Below are 22,540 nucleotides of genomic sequence, written 5' to 3' on the forward strand. Positions count from 1 at the left end.
ACTCAGAATATGAAAGCTTTCTGATCCTACACTGATGACCTTAGCCTATATGCTACACTTATTTAAGGCAGCTTGTTTATGCGAGCCAATATGTTGCAAGAGTTGGCATTAGAAATGGAAGCAGAACAAAAAGGGAATTGTGTCGTTAGAGAAGAATTTGTGGTGGGTAGGGAGGTTTAACAAGCCTTTTAGAATGCTGGGAAAAGCAGAATGGAAAATTCATATTAGCTCTTGGGAAGAATTTCTTGACCATAAGGTTTGTAAGCAAGGGAATAAGTTACTGAGGGGATAGTAAAATTAAAAGGTCTAATAAAATATTAAATAACTATTCATATGGAGTAGTTTATGTAGGCTTTAATGTGAAGGCAGGGAATTGGGATTGAATTCAGCCTTGAAAAATGTTGTGGACTCTTACAAGCGTAAAAAATTTAATAGCTAATAAAATTTTTTTTTCCCCCCAATAAGGAGATCCATGGCTTGTAATACTACAAATATCAAAATTATGTATTTTACTGTAAGCATGAATGATCAGGAGTAGTAGCTAATTAATTATAAAGATTGGGATTAAATGAAATTTTAAATTCCTTTGCATATATATAAATTGACATGAAATCATACTGATTATTACTATCTGAGAAATCATGGAAATGCCCCTAAAACTGAAGATAAATAAATTCTTTTATACTTTTCCAAATTGGATAAAATAGGTTCTTAAATCTGTAGGCCAATAGCCTTGATCTCAGTCCTCCTGAATATTCTACACTAAAATGAGAAAACCTGGAAAAGACAATGATAATCCCTAGGGACTGGGATAACTTCACTGAGAAAAATCTCTTACTCTCATGTCCTGTTTGGAGACTACGCTACTAAGTTTATAGCAGAGGAAGGCCAGTGCTATGGAATAACATGATTGTAGCAATGAAAGAATTAAATGGGAAATGGGAAAGTATTGCCAGTATTTTATAAACATTTGAAATTAATTATCAACTATTACAAGAGTCTATTATTAGATTGGTCTCCAACTTGGAGGGAAGGTTTTTTTGTTTTTTTTGTTTTGTTTTTGGAGAGAGAGAGAAAGCAGGGGAGGGGCAGAGGGAGAGAGAGAATGCCAGTGAGGATCCTGACACAGGGCTTGATCTCACTACCCTGGGATCACAACCTGAGCTGAAATCAAGACTCTGATGCTTAACTGACATAGCCACCCAGGCACCCCATTGGAGGAAAGTCTTTAGTGGATTTTCCCATAAATCTTATTGTCACTATCTCCAATCCAAAGGTGTCATCAGAGGATTTGAAATGTTAGTTTTATAAACTTTATAAATTGAAGTGTAATATATATACAGATAAGTGCCCTACACATAAATATAACTCCATGATTTTCATAAAGTTAAGCTACTCTTGTTGCCAGCACCAAGAGCAAAAGGAAACATTACCAGGATTTCAGAAGGTCTCTCATGCTACACATTTCCCATTACCAGATGCCCCCTGACTTCTAATACAGTAGATGAGTTTTACCTATTGCTCAAGATTATATCAATGGCATCATATAGTTGGTATTCTTTGGTACACAGCTTATTTTGCTCAGCATCGTATTGGTGAGATTCATCTCTTGTTGCCCGAGCAATAATTTGTTCATCCTCATGGCTGTATGTAGTGCAACAATGCACAAACATTGCCACAATGTCAATCTACTGTTGATGGACATTTGGCTAGTTTCCAGCTTGGGGATATGAACAGCACTGATGTGAATATCCGTGCAATACTCATGATGTGAATTGTGTGAACATACTTACATACTTCTGTAGCATCTATGCTGAGAGAATTGCAAGATCATAGGGTGTGCATATTTTCAGTTTGAGTTAAAACAGCTAAGGAGTTTTCAAGGTGATTGTTGCAATTTGTAATTCTACCTGAAGTGCTTGAGAGGTTCAGTTGTTACACATTTGAGCAACGTAAGGTAGGCAGCCACTTTGATTTTAGACATTCTGATGGATGTGTTATGGAATCATTTGTTTTATTTTATATTTTTAGAATTGAGGTGTAATGCAAATACCATAATATTCACTGTTTAAAAATGTACAATTCAGTGCACTTTACAATATTCATGATGTTACGCGACGGTCTCATTATCTAATTCTGGAATATTTTCATCATCCCAAAAGGAAACCTCACACCTCTTGGCAGCTAAACACAATTTCCCTCTAGCCTTGGCCCTGAAAACTACGTTCTGTAGTACTTTTTGTCTTTATGGACTTGCCTATTCTAGACATTTTGTATAAAGGGAATCTTACAGTTTGTTTAAACTATCCTAGTTGGTGTAAACTGGTATTGTATTGTGGTTATGATTTGTATTTTCCTAATTCCTCATGCTAATGAATATCTTCTCATGTGCTTAATTTCTATTTGCATATCTTCATTAGAGAAATGTCTATATAAATCCCTTACCTGTTTATTAATTGAGTTGTCTTTTTATTATTGAATTTAATATTTCTTTATAGCCAGGATATATGATTTGCATTGATACATGACTTTTTCCCCCATTTTTATGAGTTGTCTTCAGCTTTCTGGATGATATTCTGTGGTGCACAAATATTTTTAATTTTGATGAAGTTTAATTTATCAAATTTTTGTTTGGTTGCTTATGCTATTGGTGTCATATTTAAGAAACCATTGCCTAGTCGAAGGTTATAGAGATTGACACCCATATTTTTGACTAAGAATCTTACGGTTTTGCCTCTTCCATTCAGTTCTTTAATTAATTTTGAGCTTTTTTTCCCCCTTTGGATATAATGTGAAGTAAGCTTCCAAATTTATTCTTTTGCATGTGGATATCCAGTTATTTCAGCATTATTTATTGAAAAGACCATTCTTTCCCCCAGTGAATTGTCTTGGCACCACTGCTGAAAGTCAATTGCAGTAAATGCTTCTGTGTTTTCTGGCTTTATTTGAATTTTCCCTTGCAAGTCATCATACTTAGCAACTATTCCATACACTTTATTACCATTTAGAGATACTCCTTTGTGAAGCCTTTTGCAAATCTCTGCCATTGTCTTAATTGATTTATAGGAACCCTATAGGGTTCCCTGCATATTTTTGTATATTGGGTTTTTTTTTTAATTTTTAAAAAGATTGTATTTATTTATTAGAGAGAGAGAGGGCAAGCACAAGCAGGGGGAGCAGCAGGCAGAGGGAGAAGAAGCAGGCTCCCCACTGAGCAGAGAGCCCCATATGGGACTCTATCCCAGGACCCCGGGATCATGACCTGAGCAGAAAGCAGAAGCTTAACTAACTGAGCCACACAGGCACTCTTGCATATTAGGTTTTTTGTCAGTATATGTCTTGTAAATATTCTCTGCTACCTTATGGAATGGTTTTTGACCCTTTTGATGGTGTCTTAATAAATAAGACTTCAAAGTTTTAGTGTAGTTCAGTTTATCATTTTCCCCTTTATAGTCAGTGATCTTCATCCTTATTAAGTAATTTTAGCCAATGCAATTTTTGAAAATATTTTATTTTTCTAAAATGCTGATCATTTTACCTTTCACAGATCTCCAGTCCGTCTGGAATTGATATATGTGTATAGCATGGAAATGGATTTAGTTTTGATATATGGTTAACCAACTGAATCAGAATCATTTCTTAAAAAGAGCCCCTTTTCTCTACTGCACTGGAGCGTCACTTACGTTTTAAACAGGAGTATTGAGTATATGTGGGTCTGTTCCTATACTTCCTCTTCTATATCATTCATGTCTGTTTCTCATCTCTCTCTCTCCCCCCCTCTCTTTGTTCCATTGGTCTATTTTTTATCTCCATTCAGCAGCAGCCTGCTATCTAAATTACTATTATTTTATAATAAGCTTCGATATTTGGATAAATCTTATGGCTTCGTTCTTTTTCAACATCATGTTGGCTCTTCTTGATCTTTCATTTTCAATGTAAGTTTTAAAATCAATTTGTCAATGTCTACACAAAAATAAATCTCTCAGGGATTCTGATTGAGATTGCTTTGGATCTGCAAATCAATTGGAGAATTGATATCTCTATAATGAGCCTTCTAATCCATGGGTAGCATATGTCCCTCTATTTACATTTTCTTTAATTCCTCCCAATATTAACTTTAGATTATTTCCCTGACGAGGTCTTCTGAATCTTTTGTTGGATCTATTACAATGTATTTGGTTTATTTGATGCTATTGAAAATGGTACCTTCCTGGTTTACCGTTCCTGTTTATCATTTAGAAATATCTTCCTTTATCTCATTTATTGTCTCAAATCTGTTAGATTGCTTGGTTAAGGGTGTCCCATTTCTTTTCTTTCTTTCTTTCTTTTCTTTTCTTTTTTTCTTTTTTAAAGATTTTAGTTATTTATTTGACAGGGAGAGACTCAGCAAGAGAAGGAACACAAGCTGGGAAAGTTGGAGAGGGAGAAGCAGGCTTCCCCCTGAGCAGGGAGCCCGATGTGGGGCTCGATCCCAGGACCGTAGGATCATGACCTGAGTCAAAGGCGGAAGCTTAACAACTGAACCACCCAGGCGCCCCAAGTGTCCCTTTTATTCCCAGCTTTTTGGTATTTGTATATTTTAGGTGGCTTTCTTCTAAGCAGCATGTAACAACATTTTCCTTTTTTATCCAATTAATAATAATATTTACTTGACTATTTAGTTTACGTCTATATGTGTTTATTGTTCCTACCATTTTATTATTTATCTCCAGTTAGCCCACCTGTTTTATGTTCCCTTTTCTTCTTTACATCTTTAGTATTTTAGTATTTTTATCAGTTTTTCTCCCTGGCTAATTTGTTAGAGATCCTTTGGTTTTGCTCTCGTTCCTAACATTTTACTGGTTAACCTGAGGATTATAAAAGGCATTTTAGCTTATTAGAGTCTAATGAAATTGATTACTTTGACCACTTGCTTGATATTGTTAGGACTTGACATACTTTAACTTCATTTACCACCTGCTGCTCACAATTTGTGTTGCCATGTATTTCAATTAGGGCATATTAAACATATTGTGATGCCTTTTTTAAAAGTCGATAGATTTTTGACTTATTCCACGTGCCTACCACCTCCGTTTCTGGTTGTTTCTTCCTGAATTTCCATGTTTCCCCCTAGGGGTCATTTTTCTTCTGTCTGGAGAACTCCATTTGCCATTTCTTTTCCTGCGTGTCTGGTGGGGACACCTTTTCTCATTTTGAGGGGTTTGTTTTGCTCTCACTTTTGCTTAGAGGTAAGGAGCAGATGATATTAGCAATCCCCTCTTCCCTTTTACTCCTGCTCTAGCTGTAGACAAAGCCTATCTGGCGAAAGTTTTGATTCTGCAGAGAAGATACATTTATCCATTGTCACTTTTTCATAATCACAGGCAGAGAGGGAATGAAAGAGACCCAATTATTGATGTTTTGACCTTTGAATAGATTCAGTCCTAGAAACTGAGAAAGGATGGGCCAATGGCTATCTTTCATCAACCAAAGGGTCAATTTTGCTTCACTAGAGTGACTCCACATGAAAACTTGAAGAAAAGCGGGGAAGTAAGTGGTCTCGCCTGAGCTATTCCCTTACTTTCTTAGCTCCTGCTTCTTTTAACCCATTTGTCTGGAATATTAAGTCTGTTTCAAGTCCTGCTTCCATTTGCATACGTTGTCTCCCCTAATAACATGGAATGCTGAGCATCCTCCTTGAACTGCTGGTTTTGGTATGAATTTTGCCTCCAGAAATTTTAGAAATGGATTAGAACAGCGTACTGATTAAATCCTATCAAGGTCTCACTGTCCTCAGGAATGAAAATTCATTGCATCTTCAGTTATCATTACAAACTTCCCAGGTACATAGTCCAGTATAGGTCGACACGGTTTACAATGAATTTATGACAAATATTAAGTCATCCTAACAATTTAAGGCCAGCAATATATGGATGTACACCAGATTTTAGTACAAATTCATTCTTCTATAGGTTATATATATTATATTATTATAGAAAATCTATAGATTTTCCAGGGTGAAATTAAAGCTTCAGAATGAAGTTGCAAGTTTAAGTTCTTAGAAGTCAAAGCCTAACTCTTTAAAGTCCAGAATCACATTTTCTTGAAATTGTGTGTCAAAAGACCAGAAGAATTAACCTAAAAACTCATTCTTGCAAATTTATTATTTTGCTTTGTCTCTGCAGCGGGGACTTTGGTGTGGTGCTTTTAAATTCTTAGAACAGAGATGGGAGGCCATGGGAGAAAATTCGTAATCTTCTAGGATATAGCCCTGCAGATGCATTGGTGGCAATTCCCTTTGTGTCAATCCTAGACTGAGGACATAGAATTCTATTGCTACATTGTCTAGTTTTTAGTTGCCAGGTAACCAGTTGTTACATGATAATCAGCATTGTTTTTTACAGACCTAAGTCATCTACCAGTAGGGGGCAAAATGGTCTCCTTTATACGTGTTATTGAAATTGTTCATCTCAACATTTCTTCCAAATGTATGACATGCAAATATATGTGTATACAATGTGCCAGAGCAAACTACATCAAAAAAATCCTACCCAGCTACATAGGCATATTCCATTCTACGGAGGCTGAAGCAGGAGAATAACATTATTTTCATTTTTATGAAGCCATGTGTAGGGTCAGTGGACTAATAAATGAAATCTGAATTATTCATCAGTCTGTATGTCATTTAGATCTTTAAAATCAATGCTGATGGAGTAGTAGAAATGCTCCAGCTCTCTCCAAACCAATATAATTGTCTCCTTCCTTCTCTCTCTTTCATTTTTAACCATTTACTTTTATTCGGGATTTTGGAATCTGGATAAATTTCCATACATTGCCCCTAACAACTATAACAGACATTAATAATTTATGGGCCTGTAGTGTGGGGGGTGTTTGCAAAGGAAATTTTCACAGAGTGTAATCTCATAAAAGTAACCCCAGATTTCTGACACACATTAGTTAACTTAGGCAAAGACTAACTTATTAGTTTTCTGTATTAACAGGGTATCTGTGAATTCTTTGGAATTTATTAGACAGAGATGAGTAGGACTTGGTTTCAGTGAACAGATAATTTACTTCACTTTTTTTGGTTTTCATACAAATCTACTTGGAAGAAATGGAATTCACATAATAGGGTGATTTATTGATTAATTTCTTTCCATTTCCACTGATTTTTTTGATTTTTGGCTCTGCCTTCAGCCCTATAGATACATATCTTTGTGGGGTTTTTTTTTGACTTTTTGAAATTGCCTGTAATAAATGCTCAGAATTTGCTAAGCATTTCTCTCTCCTTGTGTTGCATTAAAACATGCCAAATTAAAAAGATATTCATGGCATTGGAAAGATTAATTCCTGAGCTACTGAAATGTTATTTTTCATCTTAATTTGTTTTTTTTGTTTTTGTTTTTGTTTTTTCGGGGGAGAAGCTTACTTTCAAGGACAACTGCAAAAGAAAGACTTCTAATTCAATGAATTACTGAGAATATAATTAGAAGAGGGAAAACTCCTTAATGCTCCAGCATTCACCGATTCTATATTATGGACATAGATTAACAATAATTCCCGATGCTAATAATGATATTTATTGAGTAATATTTACTGATTACATTACATTTACTGAGTACTTACTATATGCTAAGTAGTGTTTCAAGTATTTTACATTTATTGTAAATAATTTTCATAATAACCAATGAATAAGACTGACGGTTGTAATACCTCTTTTATATATGAAGATTCTAAGGTACAGAGAGGGTAGGTAACCTGCCCAAGTTCACCCAGCTCTTAAGACGAGGAGCCAGATTTCAACTCACTCTGCCTGGCTGCAGATCGTTTAAGCTGCCGCCTCTTGGTGTTGGGGCAGGCAGAGCCCTATGTATCATTCAATGATAAGGAGTCATTTTCTTTCCAAATAAATGATGTTAATGTCTGTTCTGGGTGTTCTTCAGCATGTAAATTGAAATGCTCCCATTATGCTGTATTCTCTGTATCTGAGGATGGGTGATATGCACACAAATGGTGTTTTCGTGCAATCTCGAAGGATTCAAGACCTATATTCGTTGGGGTTGGGACCTAGAAATTTATATTTTTCCTAAGTTCCCCAGGAGATTTTGGTGCAGTTGCTTTTCAAAGAAACCTCCGAGAACGACTGTTTGACATCAAACCTATGAAAGAACATGCCTTTATCGACACAATAACATATAAGGTTTTGGCTAGGAACCAAAAGGCACAGATGGGTGTAGGTGGTAATTAGTTCACCTAGAGCTCCCCTCTAAAACGTTCATCACACTGTTGGTTCCAAAGCCGTGTGACTTGTCCCCAGAGGGCTGAAGTGTCGACTGCCAGTTTTCTAGCGGCTCAACCCAGCCACTGGAGGATGGTGGTCTGTTCACAGTGGACGCCCAGGAAATCCTATAATGATAATAATAAACACAAACTTAGCGTTTGCCACCTGGGTGCCACGTGGACTTCTAAGTGGTCCCATACATTGTTCTTTTAATCCTCTCATCCTCCCTCCGAGGTAGTCCTTTTCTTGTCCACTTTCCTCATCAGGAATCTGAAAATAGAGATGTTAAGAGCAAGATAGTAGCAGAACTGGGATGAGATTGACTATGAGCTTCAAGAAAATGTCTCAAGTGATGGCTTGAAGGCTATCACCGTGCTCATCTTCCCCTTGCCAATCCAGAGATGAAGATGGGATTTCATCTAATTACAGTTTTCAGACATGTCTGTCTCAACTTAAGCACTTCTTCCTAGAACACTTTACCCTTGCCTCCTCTCTCCATCCTCATCTCCCTACCTCTCCTCTGCTTTTCCTTCCTTCTTCCCTCTCGTCCTTCCTTTGTTAGAATTAAAAATGTCTACCAGAGTGCACATTTAGTAAAAGAGAAAAGGCAATAATTCTTACCCAAATACATTTCAAAGTACTATTTCACACAAATGCGACTTAAATATTAGCATAAACTTTGAACAGTTTTTGAGACAACTGGCCATTTCTCTGAGCCCAGTGAATAAGGTGAAGAAGGAAGCACCGTGATTTTCCGCACGTGGCTAGCTGTGGACCTCCCAGGAATAGTTAAGATTGGAGGAAGTGTTAGGGCTTGGTAAATATTTCAGCTTGCCTGAAGGCTGTTTTAGGCGCTCACCTTTTGTATTTTTAATATTATAAAGGGAATGGTGACTGGCAGGTAAAATTTTTTCCCTGATTTAGAGAAATGATGAAAATACTCTCTAGAGCCTTCACCACCTGGGATTTCTGAGGCAACCTAGGGATAAAATCCTGGAGCGATATTGGTTGAGCTTCACATTGTAATTCACTCAAAGTGTGGGGCTTCCATGTTCCCTCAGGCAGGACTATGGCTTTTATCTCCATATCCTTCAGACTGAAGACGGTAGCTTATATTGGCTACTGGAGATAGCCAATGAGATATGTTTTCACTGAAAATAAATGAGCAGATTTATCCACTTAATTTCCAAAGCACTGATAGAGAAGCATTTCCAACTCTTCCTTGCATGTCTTAGTTTAAACCCTCATCGTTTCTCATCCAGGCCAGTGTTTCGTTTCTTTTCTTTCCTTTTCTTTTTTTTTCTCGTTTTTTAAACTTTTTTATTTTAAAGTAAGCTTAAGTAACCCAGCAAGGGGCTTGAACTCAGAGCCCTGAGATCAAGAGCCACATGCTCTACCAAATAAGCCAGCCAGGTGCCCCAAGCCAGTGTTTCTTAAACTTTTGTTCTATATGTGTCCCTTTTTAAAAAAATAAATCCAAATCCAAATGCCAAGTATTCATTTGAAATTATTTTTATCACACTACATAACCCTAGGTATAAACTCCTTGGGCTTATACTTTCTAATTAAACCTCAAATCCAAACAAATTTAGGAAGTAAATACAAGCAGAACAGCAAAACAGTACCATTTGAGATAGGAGTTGTCACAGACCCTTTATTTTTCCTATAGAAATCAAGATGCCAAAGTTAGATTGCTATCGAAAATGTATTACTGAATTTTGTTTTATTTATTGTCTGCTTAATTCTTTTCACTCTAAATATAATAATCTATCATTTATGGCTAGTCACCATCACCATGATATTAGGCCCTTTTCTTCTTCTTTTTCTCCTTCTCCTTCTTCTTCTTCAAGAGGGAGAGAGATGGGGGGGGGGGGCAGAGAGAGACTCTTAAGCAAGCTCCACACCGAATGTGGAGCCCCATGTGAGGTTCAATCTCACTCCCTAAGATCATGACCTGAGCTGAAATCAAGAGTCTTACACTCAACTGACTGAGCCACCCAGGAGTCCCAGTTTCTTTTCTTTTTTTAACAGTGGTATTTTAACAACTAAGTAATTGTTTGGATAGGTCTATGAACTTAATGGCATATCACAGATTCATTAGCATGGAGATATAGTGAAAAGTTCTGTTATTGCTTATTTACTGATAACCTCCTAATTGGAACATATGATGAAAGAAACTGTACTGTTGATGCTACAGTGCTGCTAACTTTGAGTTTATTATACTTGTAGTACTGTGTGCTACACGGTAATCAGAATTTTTCATCACCATTTCTCATTTGAAAATTCATCACTTAAAAATGTCTTTATTCTTTTATTATTTTACTTTAACAATTAAAGTAGTCATTTCTCTCTATCACATCACTCTTGTGATAACAAATCTAAGTCTCATTTTATTAAATAACTTAAGAAACTAAAGCTTTAGTCTATGAAAAATGTTTTTTAACTCTAAATTGTATTGGCAAAGGAGAATTTTATTTTAACTGGTAAAAAAGAATACAAATATGGGTTTGTACCTGAGACTATTCTTGTCATTTTGACATGAAAAATATAGATGCAACAACAGAGTTCCAAGGTGGTAATTGGTTATAAGATTGTACTTTATATACTTAAAAAACTAAGAAGGAAAATTATTTTTTATTCTTTTTTGGATCTCTTAGTTGTGTAAGAACTTATCCACTTTAAAAAGCCTCATTTAGATGACTTTGGCCACCTTGTCTTCCTCTCTGTGGCTCTGATCTCATTTCCTCTGCTTTTAGAGTAAGACTTAAATAATTTATCTGAAATGCAAGGCTGTTCAATCCATTGCCTGTTTAAAATCTTTCAATAACACCATCTGGCCTGAAACCTAAATTCCAAAGTCTTAATGTGACATAGAAGGCCATCATATGGTTCCAGATACCTTTTCCATCCCGTTTCCATTCACTCCCCTGTGAGGGTCCTTCATGCTTCTCTTTTTTTTTAATTTTTTATAAACATATAATATATTTTTATCCCCAGGGGTACAGGTCTGTGAATCGCCAGGTTTACACACTTCACAGAACTCACCAAAATACATACCCTCCCCAATGTCCATAACCCCACCCCCCTTCTCACAACCCCCCTCCCCCCAGCAACCCTCAGTTTGTTTTGTGAGATTAAGAGTCACTTACGGTTTGTCTCCCTCCCAATCCCATCTTGTATCATTTATTCTTCTCCTACCCACTTAAGCCCCCATGTTGCATCACCACTTCCTCATATCAGGGAGATCATATGATAGTTGTCTTTCTCTGCTTGACTTATTTCGCTAAGCATGATACGCTCTAGTTCCATGCACGTTGTCGCAAATGGCAAGATTGCATTTCTTTTGATGGCTGCATAGTATTCCATTGTGTATATATACCACATCTTCTTGATCATTCATCTGTTGATGGACATCTAGGTTCTTTCCATAGTTTGGCTATTGTGGACCATGCTGCTATAAACATTGGATGAATCATCTGTCATTGCTGCACGTGCCCCTTCGGATCACTACGTTTGTATCTTTAGGGTAAATACCCAGTAGTGCAATTGCTGGGTCATAGGGCAGTTCTATTTTCAACATTTTGAGGAACCTCCATGCTGTTTTCCAGAGTGGCTGCACCAGCTTGCATTCCCACCAACAATGTAGGAGGGTTCCCCTTTCTCCGCATCCTTGCCAGCATCTGTCATTTCCTGACTTGTTTATTTTAGCCATTCTGACTGGTGTGAGGTGATATCTCACTGTGGTTTTGATTTGTATTTCCCTGATGCCGAGTGATATGGAGCACTTTTTCATGTGTCTGTTGGCCATCTGGATGTCTTCTTTGCAGAAATGTCTGTTCATGTCCTCTGCCCATTTCTTGATTGGATTATTTGTTCTTTGGGTGTTGAGTTTGCTAAGTTCTTTATAGATTTTGGACACTAGTACTTTATCTGATATGTCGTTTGCAAATATCTTTTCCCATTCTGTCAGTTGTCTTTTGGTTTTGTTAACTGTTTCCTTTCCTGTGCAAAAGCTTTTGATCTTGATAAAATCCCAATAGTTCATTTTTGCCCTTGCTTCCTTTGCCTTTGGCGACATTCCTAGGAAGATGTTGCTGCGGCTGAGGTCGAAGAGGATGCTGCCTGTGTTCTCCTCAAGGATTTTGATGGATTCCTTTCGCACATTGAGGTCCTTCATCCATTTTGAGTCTATTTTTGTGTGTGGTGTAAGGAAATGGTCCAATTTCATTTTTCTGCATGTGGCTGTCCAATTTTCCCAACACCATTTATTGAAGAGGCTGTCTTTTTTCCATTGGACATTCTTTCCTGCTTTGTTGAAGATTAGTTGACCATAGAGTTGTGTCTGTTTTTGTCCTTCATGCTTCTTAAGTGCATCTTGTTTGTTTCAGACTTCTGCTCCTCGGCATGCTCTGTTCTTCTGCCTTAAGTGCCCTCACCCTTCTCAGACCTCCCCTTCCCAGTCCACATCTCTGGGAAATTTTCCCTTCAAAATTCTATTCTGGACTGGGTTTTCTCGGGGAAGTCTGTCCTTCGTGCTACCAGGCAATGAGGCCATTGCCTGGTTCTATAGAAACTGAACATGCTCTACTCACTGCCAGTGTCAGTCAGCTGTGTCTTCCTACATACACAGTTGTCCTAGTGGAGGATGACTTGGTATCGACAGAGGGTAAGAGTACTAATTAGGTCAATGTTTACAAAGGATTGGGAGTAACAAGCAGGTCCCTCCCCTTTGAAAATAAACTCTTCGATCAAGGAGATTTGGTAACTAATTTCATCTCTTTCCATGACCATCTTTCCATTTGCCCTCAGAGGCCAGATAAAGTAGTTGTTAAGAGCAGAGGTTTTTGGATTCAGGTACACTTAGATTCAAATCCATGCTTTTTCATTCATTCCCTACATGACCTAAGGCTTGTTTGTATCTCCTTGCTGTGCAAAGTTGTTTTAATAATTAAATGAGATGACATAATGGTTAGCACATAGTAAGCATTCAATACAAGTTAGCTATCATTGATAATAAAATATTAATCTATACATTTACAAATCAAAGGGAAAAAAATCACTTAGCAAGTCCTGACTTGGGACAGAAAATAAGATCATCATTATCAAAGACTGTAGGAAAATCTGTTTGCCTCTTTTCCATGCCAATACTGCACTGATGACAGACTGGGAAAACAGGCCATGAGTTTATTTTGTGTTACTGAGTTAATCATTTTTCACTTCTTTCTCCTACTTCCTTCCCTATGCCAGTCTCCCACCATTTTGTATTCTCCATGTGGAATATAGTCTGTAGGGTTAAAATTTACAAGTAACTGGCAAAGAAAGTAGATCTTTTGTCCTCTATGCCTTGAAAATACAATGAATTCCTGGGCTTTGGGCTATCATATATGTTCTGTGCCTTTCTCTCAGGAACTGAATCCAAGGCACATGCAGAATGTGTCTGTTTAAAAAAAAAAAAAACTGAAGAAGCAAAGTTGTTGGTCCCCCCCCCCCTTATATCAAGAAGGTGTCATTTGGAATCTTGGATGAATCATCTGTCATTGCTGAATGGCAAGATAATGGTCTTATGTTAGTAAAGAGAGAGACATAAATGATGTGTTGCAAAGTAATAACAGAAGATTGCTTAACAGGTATGCGAAAATGGCACTAATGCTTACAGATACAAATGCAATGTGACAGCAATCTGCTAGGACACGGTGCTACTTGTGGAATGCACATATGCTCATGTAATGGATATATTTTAATTCTCTTGAATACCGTGTGTCTATGCATTTATGTGGGATTTATAAACATGGCATAATACATAATACTGTTTCTGAGTATTCTAGTTTAAAGTTAACATGGTGTAATATGCATTCTCTCATTTGTTCCATATAAAAACCCTGTGAGCTACGTATCCATGGAAAAGGAAAGTGAACCCGAGAGATAAGGGCATATGTATGAGGTCACACAGGTAAATAATGATGGATAAGGATTTGCCTTATCCAACTCCACGTCACTTTCCTACTATATAACAGTCTGTTTCCAACATATAACAATCTGTTCTCTATACAAACACATTTGGAATCTGTAAACTTATAACTGCACTGAGTCATGTTTATTCAAGAATTAATATAAAGCATCTTCCTTATTTTTATTCCCAGAAAGATTTGTGATTTGATTTTTTTTCCACATAACAGGTCACTTTGTTCTTCTGCAAGAATATTATCAGAATGCAGGACACAGCAATTTACTATACTGTGACTTTAGATTTATAACCTAAACTCAGATGAGCTTAATGCTCTATAAATGAAGCTTTTTGGTGACGGACAAAGTGATGAAACAGTGTATGGCTATATTAAGACAAAATGGTAGCTTCTATTTGGCAGAAAAGAACCCACAAACTGATTTCTTTCCCATTTGCTTTCAAGATATTTATTTTCCCTTTCAACTTTTATTTTTGTTATAATTGAATTTGATGTACATAACAGGCACTAATACATGTTTAAGATATTGGGCCATCCTTTGGGCACTTTATAAGGAGGGCTACGATCAAGAGGTTTGTAATCTAGTAAGATATTGATGCAAAAACTATATGATACTGAGCCAAATAAAACAAGATTATTTACATTATGCTATTGCAACCTTTACCAAATTAAAGCTACTGTATTCCAGTTTACAAAACTTGTGATGCAGCTAGTCAATTTTGTTCCATAGATGAAATTTTAATAGTGTACTCTATTTGGGCACATTAAGACAACACAAATTCGAGGTTAGTAGAGACAAGAGAGTTTATTTACTCCTAAATAAATCATTTCTTTTGAGCTTCTATGCGCATGAAATATGAGTCAGTATTTTTCAAAATTTTGGTTATTTTGGGGACTTAGAAATATATTAAAAGTATTTACTTCCTTTACTTTTTGCATACTTTACCCACCTGGCTATTCATCTACCATTTTAATATCTACATATTATTTTAAGTGTTATCTTGAGAATATAATTATGATTTATTCTCTGTAGTTTGGTTTTGATAGTAATAACAATATAAAAATGAGCAAAAGTTTAACATTAATTTTTCCTTGCAAACATTGTGTGATTATACTTACTTATTTGGGTGGTCCTAAGGAATTGTGGCAGTCATACAAATGTTCTGGTCAGCTCTCCAGCTGTGAGGAGAAAACGTGAACATCCCCAGCTCGTACCCCTCTGGACGTCCTGCTGTGTTCACTTTGAGGCTATGATTCCTCTGGGCTGCTCTCAGCCAAAGACTGGGCAGGGTGGAGATATTAAAGCAGGCCTATTCTGGCAAAACAATGGGCTTAAGAGTCTTTGGCTGAAACTTTTTGCAACTGTGCTTAGTCCAGGAGTTTTTCTGCCCAATCCTTTTTCCTTCGTTCTCTTTTTCCATAAGTGTCAGACCCACATTGCAATCGGAGGGCTCTCCTCACTCTTTCTGCTCTCTCTGTAAATAAATGTCTTGAAATTCTATTCCTATCCTGGGCCCTGCCTCTGGTGGACCACCTGGTCTTTAGCTTCATTTTCCTCATTCGTACTTGGAATATACTGGTACTTCAACTGCTTATTGTCAGGACCAAATATTGGAATATGCAATAAAAATACTTGGAGTTAGAAATTGCTATAAGTTATTATAGACTTTCATAACTTTTTTCTCTAGAAGAGACTTTGTTCCCACAATCAATTTCTTTTTTGCTCTCTCACAGCTCGGAGGAAATTTTTTGGTCCTAGTTATCATATGAAAGTTCAATCTCAATTCATCTCTTTCCTGTATCTTGAACTAGGTATGTATTAGAACCAACTTTGCTATATTCTGGGATTCTATTCATGACAGAGAAAAATTCATCATAAGGCAGGTATTTCTTGGAGCCCATCCAAGCTACCGAAATTTCAAAATGACCTCCTTATAAATAAACCTCCCTGGAAGTTGTCTTCCAGGGAGGAATCCCAGCAATATAGCAATTCTAAGCATTATTATAATTTAGGGGGATTACATAATCTGTGTATTGTAATTATTTGGGGAAGAAAGTGTAAGAGGTGGGGGAAGAAGAAACAGTGACTTTACACTCCAAATCCTTTTGTTACATGGTGTAAATTTCTCAAATTAATTCATTTTTAGAAATGAACCTGTTTTCCGGGCTTTTTTGAGGATGAATCAAGGCAAGCAGTAAAGGCAAATATTGGCTTTGAGAGAATAAGATTAATTGATTTGGTTCTCCTGGTTCTGTCTCACAGCATAACCTGACTTAATAGGCTTTCTTGTATACGTACATGGCAGCACAGAAAACAGGACTGGAAGCAGAACATCTTTGTGATTCTAAGTCCTGCCTTTAATTTTATGGAAAGCTTTGGGTAAATCACTTAATTGTTGTTCATTTGGGATTTCTTTTTAGTTGAGTATATGTATCTTATCTCCCCAATAAGTGATAGCTATTTTCCATCATTCACAGACAGATAATGCTGAATGGGAAAATCTAAGCCTTTCTCTTCCTGTGTGTATCTTTTACTATTCACACAGAACACACCACTTCTGACACTACTGGTCACCAGATGTGTGGCTTTTTTCTGGCACCAAACAATTCTGAGAGGCCAGCTGGGTGTCCTACAATTTCACTCCTTTCTGACACCGTCTACCTAGAGATAGCATCAGACCGTGCCGGTGAAGGGCTCAGTCCCACGGTGCTCCTTCCACCCCACTTCAGAGGCCAGTCACTAGTCCAAAGCTGTCACCTGTGCTTTGGACTAATATTTGTAAATCTGAGCTTCCCATGACCCCTTCCTAAGGTTTGATTAATTTGCTTGAGTGGCTCACAGACCCCAGAGAAACACATTCTGCCAATTTATTAAAGGATATAATAAGGGATACAGATGAACAAGTGGATGGAAAGATACATGGAGTGGGGTCTGAGAGGGTCCTGAGTTCGGGAGCTTCTGTTCCTTTGGAGTTAGGATGCACCACCCTTCTGGTATGTGTGTGCACTCACCTACCTGCAAGCTCACTGAACCCAGTACCATTGGAACTTTATGGAGGCTTTCTCCTGTAGGAATGATTGATTATTAAGTCCATTTCCAGCCCCTCTCCTCTCTCAAGTATGGGGGTGGATAGGCTGAAAATTCTAAGTTTTTAATTGTGGCTTAATCTTTCTGGTAAGTGGTCCCCATCCAGGAGCCTGCCCACGGTTGCTTCTGTAGAACAAAAGATGCTCCTAGTGCTGTAATCACTTAAAAACTTGCAAAGGTTTTAGAAACCCTGTGTTGGAGACAGGGTCAAGGACCGAGAGATATTCTTATCACTTAGGAAATTACTGGGGTTTTAGGAGCTCTGTGCCAAGCATGGGGGTGGGAGAGAGGAGACAGAAAGATAGATAGACAGATAGGTTTTATTATTTCACAGGTGCTATATAATTACAAATTCATGGCAGTATTGGGGAGAAAACATTTTAATCTACACACCCAACCAAGCTCAATGTTTAGATTCTTTCAGGAGAAGAATTAAAGGTTAAGAAACTTCTCACAGTGGAAAGATATGGCACTGGAGTAAGCCATGCTGTAAGTCAAGACCTGGCATTTAATTTTCTAAGAATTGGGCTGGTTCCTTGATTTACCTGAGGCTTTAATTAACATTAACTCTTGGTGTGAAGACTAAAGGTAATTCTGCAAAGACATTTAGCAATGCCCCATCTTCCTCCCGCCCTCATTTCCATAAACATCAGTGTAGGTCTTTCTTGGACCCCAGCTCATCTTGAGCCCAGTTCTCTAGAGGTTGCATCGCAGTCCCAGCTGCTTAGTGGATATCTGTAGACTTGAAATACATATCCTGACAGTGTGGAAAAGCCTGGTGTCAGGAGATATCAGGAGACTGTGCAGCTGGTAATAACTTGGCCTCTAAGGCACTGGTTGTGTCACCTGAGGCAACTTGCTAAATATCTCTGCTTTCTAGTTTGTTCATTAACAAAACATAGATTGTAGTAATACCTGTTTCATAAGGGTTTTGGAGAATTAAATGACAGGATATATATGAAATGCTTAACAAAGTACAAAGCACAAAGTCAACACCTAATAACTTTTGGCAAAAGTATTATCTGGGAGAAGGTGAGATTTCTCATTAAACTTAGAAATTAAATATAGTCAAGTAGATATTTGTCAAGTTGTATCAGAAAACTGAAATAACACTTGATGAAATGAAGCAGTTGTTCTGACCAAAAGATAAAGAAGTACAGGGTGGGGAGATGGGTTGAAAGGCGAATGACAGTCTCCTCATCACAAAATAAATGAGACAGGGAAAGTGATCCTAAGTAAAATTGGAGTCAACAGGGGATTCCTAGATGTCTCTTCTCAACTCTGGAATCATGTGTCCAACTGTCTATTTGACAAATGTAATGAAAAATCACAGGCATCTCAAATAGTATGTCCAAACCCAAATTCCAGATTTTGTCTCCTAAATCTGTACTTGTCATGGGCCTTCCCTTCTCATTAAAAAAAAAAAAAAAAAAAAGACTATAATCTATATCTGCATTTCTTTTCTTTTAGCTGAATACTTTGTTGATTGTCTACTCTCCCCATGGGATTGGCTCTACACTTCTTTCCTTCTTTAAGATTTTACTTATTTAAGAGAAAGAGAATTAGAGCATGAGAGAGAGAGAGAGAGAGAGAGCACAAGCAGGGGGGAAGGTGTAGAGAGAGAAGCAGACTCCCTAACGAATAGGGAACCTGATGTGGGACTTGATCCCAGGACTTTGGGATCATGATCTGAGCCAAAGGCAGATGCTTAACAGACTGAGCCACCCGCCACTCAAGGTTCTACATTTCAAAAAGGCAAGGGTTTTGTATGTTTTGTTTACCCCCAGAACTGGTCCAACTCATAGGAGCTTTCAGTGAATGTTGCATGAAAAATAAACCCAGAATGCAAGTTATTTGTGTAGAGGAATGTATTTTTTTCCTATAGTAATGCAAGAACACAGAACACTGGTGTTGACTAAAACGTTAATATGTGGAGCTGTGAGGAAAAGGAAAGAGAAATTGGTATTTGTTGACCTAATGTCTATGGAATTGCATGACTCTCGGGCTTATTAGCATATGTGTTCCAACTCTGGCGAACACAATATGAAGAAATAGTTTTAAATAACCAAATGGGGATCCCTTTTAGGCATAGAGGTAGGCAACATGGGGTGACTAAACATTGGGATCACTGACAATTTCTTTCCTCTAGCTCTAGGAGACGGGTTACACTTTCAGTTCTCTTGACAGGGTTTTGGGAGGGCCATGCCTGGAGGCAGAGTTATGTACTTGAATGCCACATGAGCTTTCAAGCCTAAGGCTCCTTGCCCTGTGAGTCTGTGAATTAACACATCTCTTTGAACAAACTTGTTTGATAGTTTGTGAAAGAAAACAGACTTTTAAAGAGTAGTTTGGTAAAATCTGAAAACATGTGAAAGATCCTTTTTAAAGATTTTATTTATTTATTTAAGAGAGGGAGAAAGAATGAGCAGGAGGGAGGGGCAGAGGCAGAGGGAGAAGCAGACTCCCCACTGAGCAGGGAGCCCGATTAGGGGCTTGATCCCAGAACCCTGGGATCACGACCTGAGCCAAAGGCAGACACTTAACTGACTGAGCCACCCAGGTGCCCTGAAAGATCCATTTCTAATAAAGAACTTGGAAAATTCTCCAGAGTAGAACAGTTATGTCCACAGACAAATTGTTTCCCAAATTTGCTCTAAAGAGTGACCCCTTCTGTTCCATATCTATCAGTTTAACCACTTGGGCATCCAAGTGTAAATATGTACAAGTGACGTAAAGGAACAATGACTGGAAGTGGAAATAGCTTCAAAGGAAATGGATATTTTTGCCGTAATCGTGACATTTACAGTGACATAGATTTAGGCATATATTTAACCTAGGCTGGCTACGGGTGTTGCCAAGATGTGAATCAGCTAAGCTCAGAGACAAATCTGCAAGCTGGAAAACGTCAAAAAACAGGATTGTTCCATAATTTTAGAAAGCGTTACAAATTTCTTCTGGGTTGGCTTTCCTACTTAACCTGCTTGCCTTCTATGAGTTCTGCCTCTTTGTTCAGGGAAAATGCTCCTCCTGCATGATAGAGGGGAGGTTATTGTGGTGGTTTTCACCTCTGTGTTCTGGCTTCAAGACCGTCCTTAAGAGCACCTGGCCCGATCTTGTCCTTGGGAATTCATGCCTCCAAGGGGCCCATTGCATCTCTAAATTGAAATGCCTCTGATCAGACCCAAGAATATTCTAAAAAAGGTCTCCCATCTAAATTCTAATTTAGTGTGCTGCTGTAGACACCAGCTTTGGGTGAGCCAGCTCAGCATGTGTCCCTACTATTTAATGTCAGCCCATGACTATTCTTAGCCTTGACACCTCCAAACAGTTTACCAGAATGAACAGATTTCTCCAACCCATCACATTTTCTCTCCATTGAGTTGCAGATGGAAGAGGATAAAAAGGATACATATATGAAAGGGAACTGGTACACGTTTCCCCCACCCTCACAAGCTAATCTCAGCAACTGAGCTAGTGTCAGTTGCATGTGAAAATAGGCTTTTTATTTTTTATTTCTTTCCCCCATGGCTGGTTCTGGGAAAATGAAACATAGGGATGACAATAATGTCTCTCTGCCAGTTTTGGGTGCTTTAGCTTTCCAAGTTGGCAGATACTTAACATCAAGGGAAGACTTTCTAGCTAAAGAGGAAGGACAACTATAAAGAGATCAAAGTAAATGGGCATTGGCTTTTTTGGAGGACAGGAAAATCCATTTTGAAATAGGAGCTAATTGATGGTATTGAATGTGAAGAAATTACCTGCATATTTTCTGAAGTACATGCTGAGAAACTCTACTACTGCCCACAGAATCTCAGTGAATGATGAATAGAAAATTGGGTGGATGGGGTTTCCATTTTTGTCACAAAGAATTCTTCAAGCTCTTAGACGCTGACGGCTTCATATAGTTTCTTTCTTTTGGGAGGGGGTCGGGGAGAGGAGTTGTTTGTCAAGTAGAATAACATAGAAATATCAGGAAAGTATCCAGACAATACTTAAGGTAGGGACTGTCCTAGAAGGATTTACTCCCTATATCTCACTTACCCTTCCATCTTTGTTATTCCAAATGGGTCAGAATCGGAACTTCGGCCCCTCAACATGCAGGGAAAAGTGGGCAGGGGTGTGAGCCTGGATACAAGATCAGGCTTCAGAGAAGAGAGGTTTAGTAGATACTTTTTACCAAGATGAGTTAGAGGGAAACAGATGAAGTAAAAGTGATTTTAAAGAGAAAGAGAGATGCCCTTCAACAGACAAATGGGTGAAGAAGATATGGTCCATATATACAGTGGAATATCACTCAGCCATCAGAAAGATTGAATACCCAACTTGTGCATCAATATGTACGGCACTGGAGGAGATTATGCTTAATGAAATAAGTCAAGGAGAGAAAGTCAATTATCATATGGTTTCACTTATTTGTGGAGCATAAGGAATAGCATGGAGGTTAGGAGTAGGAAGGGAAAAATGAAGGTGGGGAAATCGGAGGGGGAGATGAACCATGAGAGACTGTGGACTCTGAGAAACAAACTGAGGGTTTTAGAGGGGAGAGGGGTGGAAAGGTGGGTGAGCCCAGTGATGGGTAGGAAGGAGAGCACATATTGCATGGAACACTGGGTGTTCTACACAAATAATGAATCTTGGAACACTGCATCAAAAACTGATGATGTACTGTATGGTGACTAACACAACATAATAATAATAATAATAAAGAGAGAAGTAAAGGGAAATAAAAAGAAGAACCTGGGTCAAGATAAGAAAAGTCATGGAAGTAATTTCTGGAAAGATTTTTACCTTCTTAGAATTGGAAGACAATCCCCCACCCCCACTCCAAGAAAAATACTGGCAAGCCATTTCATTTTATTTCAGCCATTCATCTTCAAGAACTGCTTATAAAAATAAAATAGCCAGCTGCATCTTTTACTTGATAGAGAGCTTACCCAGAAAATATTTGAAACTGTAGAGTTTTCATTTTTCAGAGTTCTTGGTGTAATTAATATTTGCTGATTTTTTTTCTCTTTTACTTGAATTGTTCTTGAATCTGTGTGGCCCTAAGCACATTTTCATGGAGTCATAGCTCAGAGAGCAGAAGGATTAATCCAAAATCATATAAACAGATAGTCAGTGGTGGGACTAAGGCTACCAAGTCCTGTGATGTCATTGCCACAATGTACCTATATCTTTTCCCCAGCAAGTCCTTGTGAAGTGTGGTTACAACTTTTAGCCAGGGTTCTG

The sequence above is a fragment of the Mustela lutreola genome, chromosome 12 (genome assembly GCF_030435805.1).
Source record: "Mustela lutreola isolate mMusLut2 chromosome 12, mMusLut2.pri, whole genome shotgun sequence".
In the NCBI taxonomy this organism is placed as follows: domain Eukaryota; kingdom Metazoa; phylum Chordata; class Mammalia; order Carnivora; family Mustelidae; genus Mustela; species Mustela lutreola.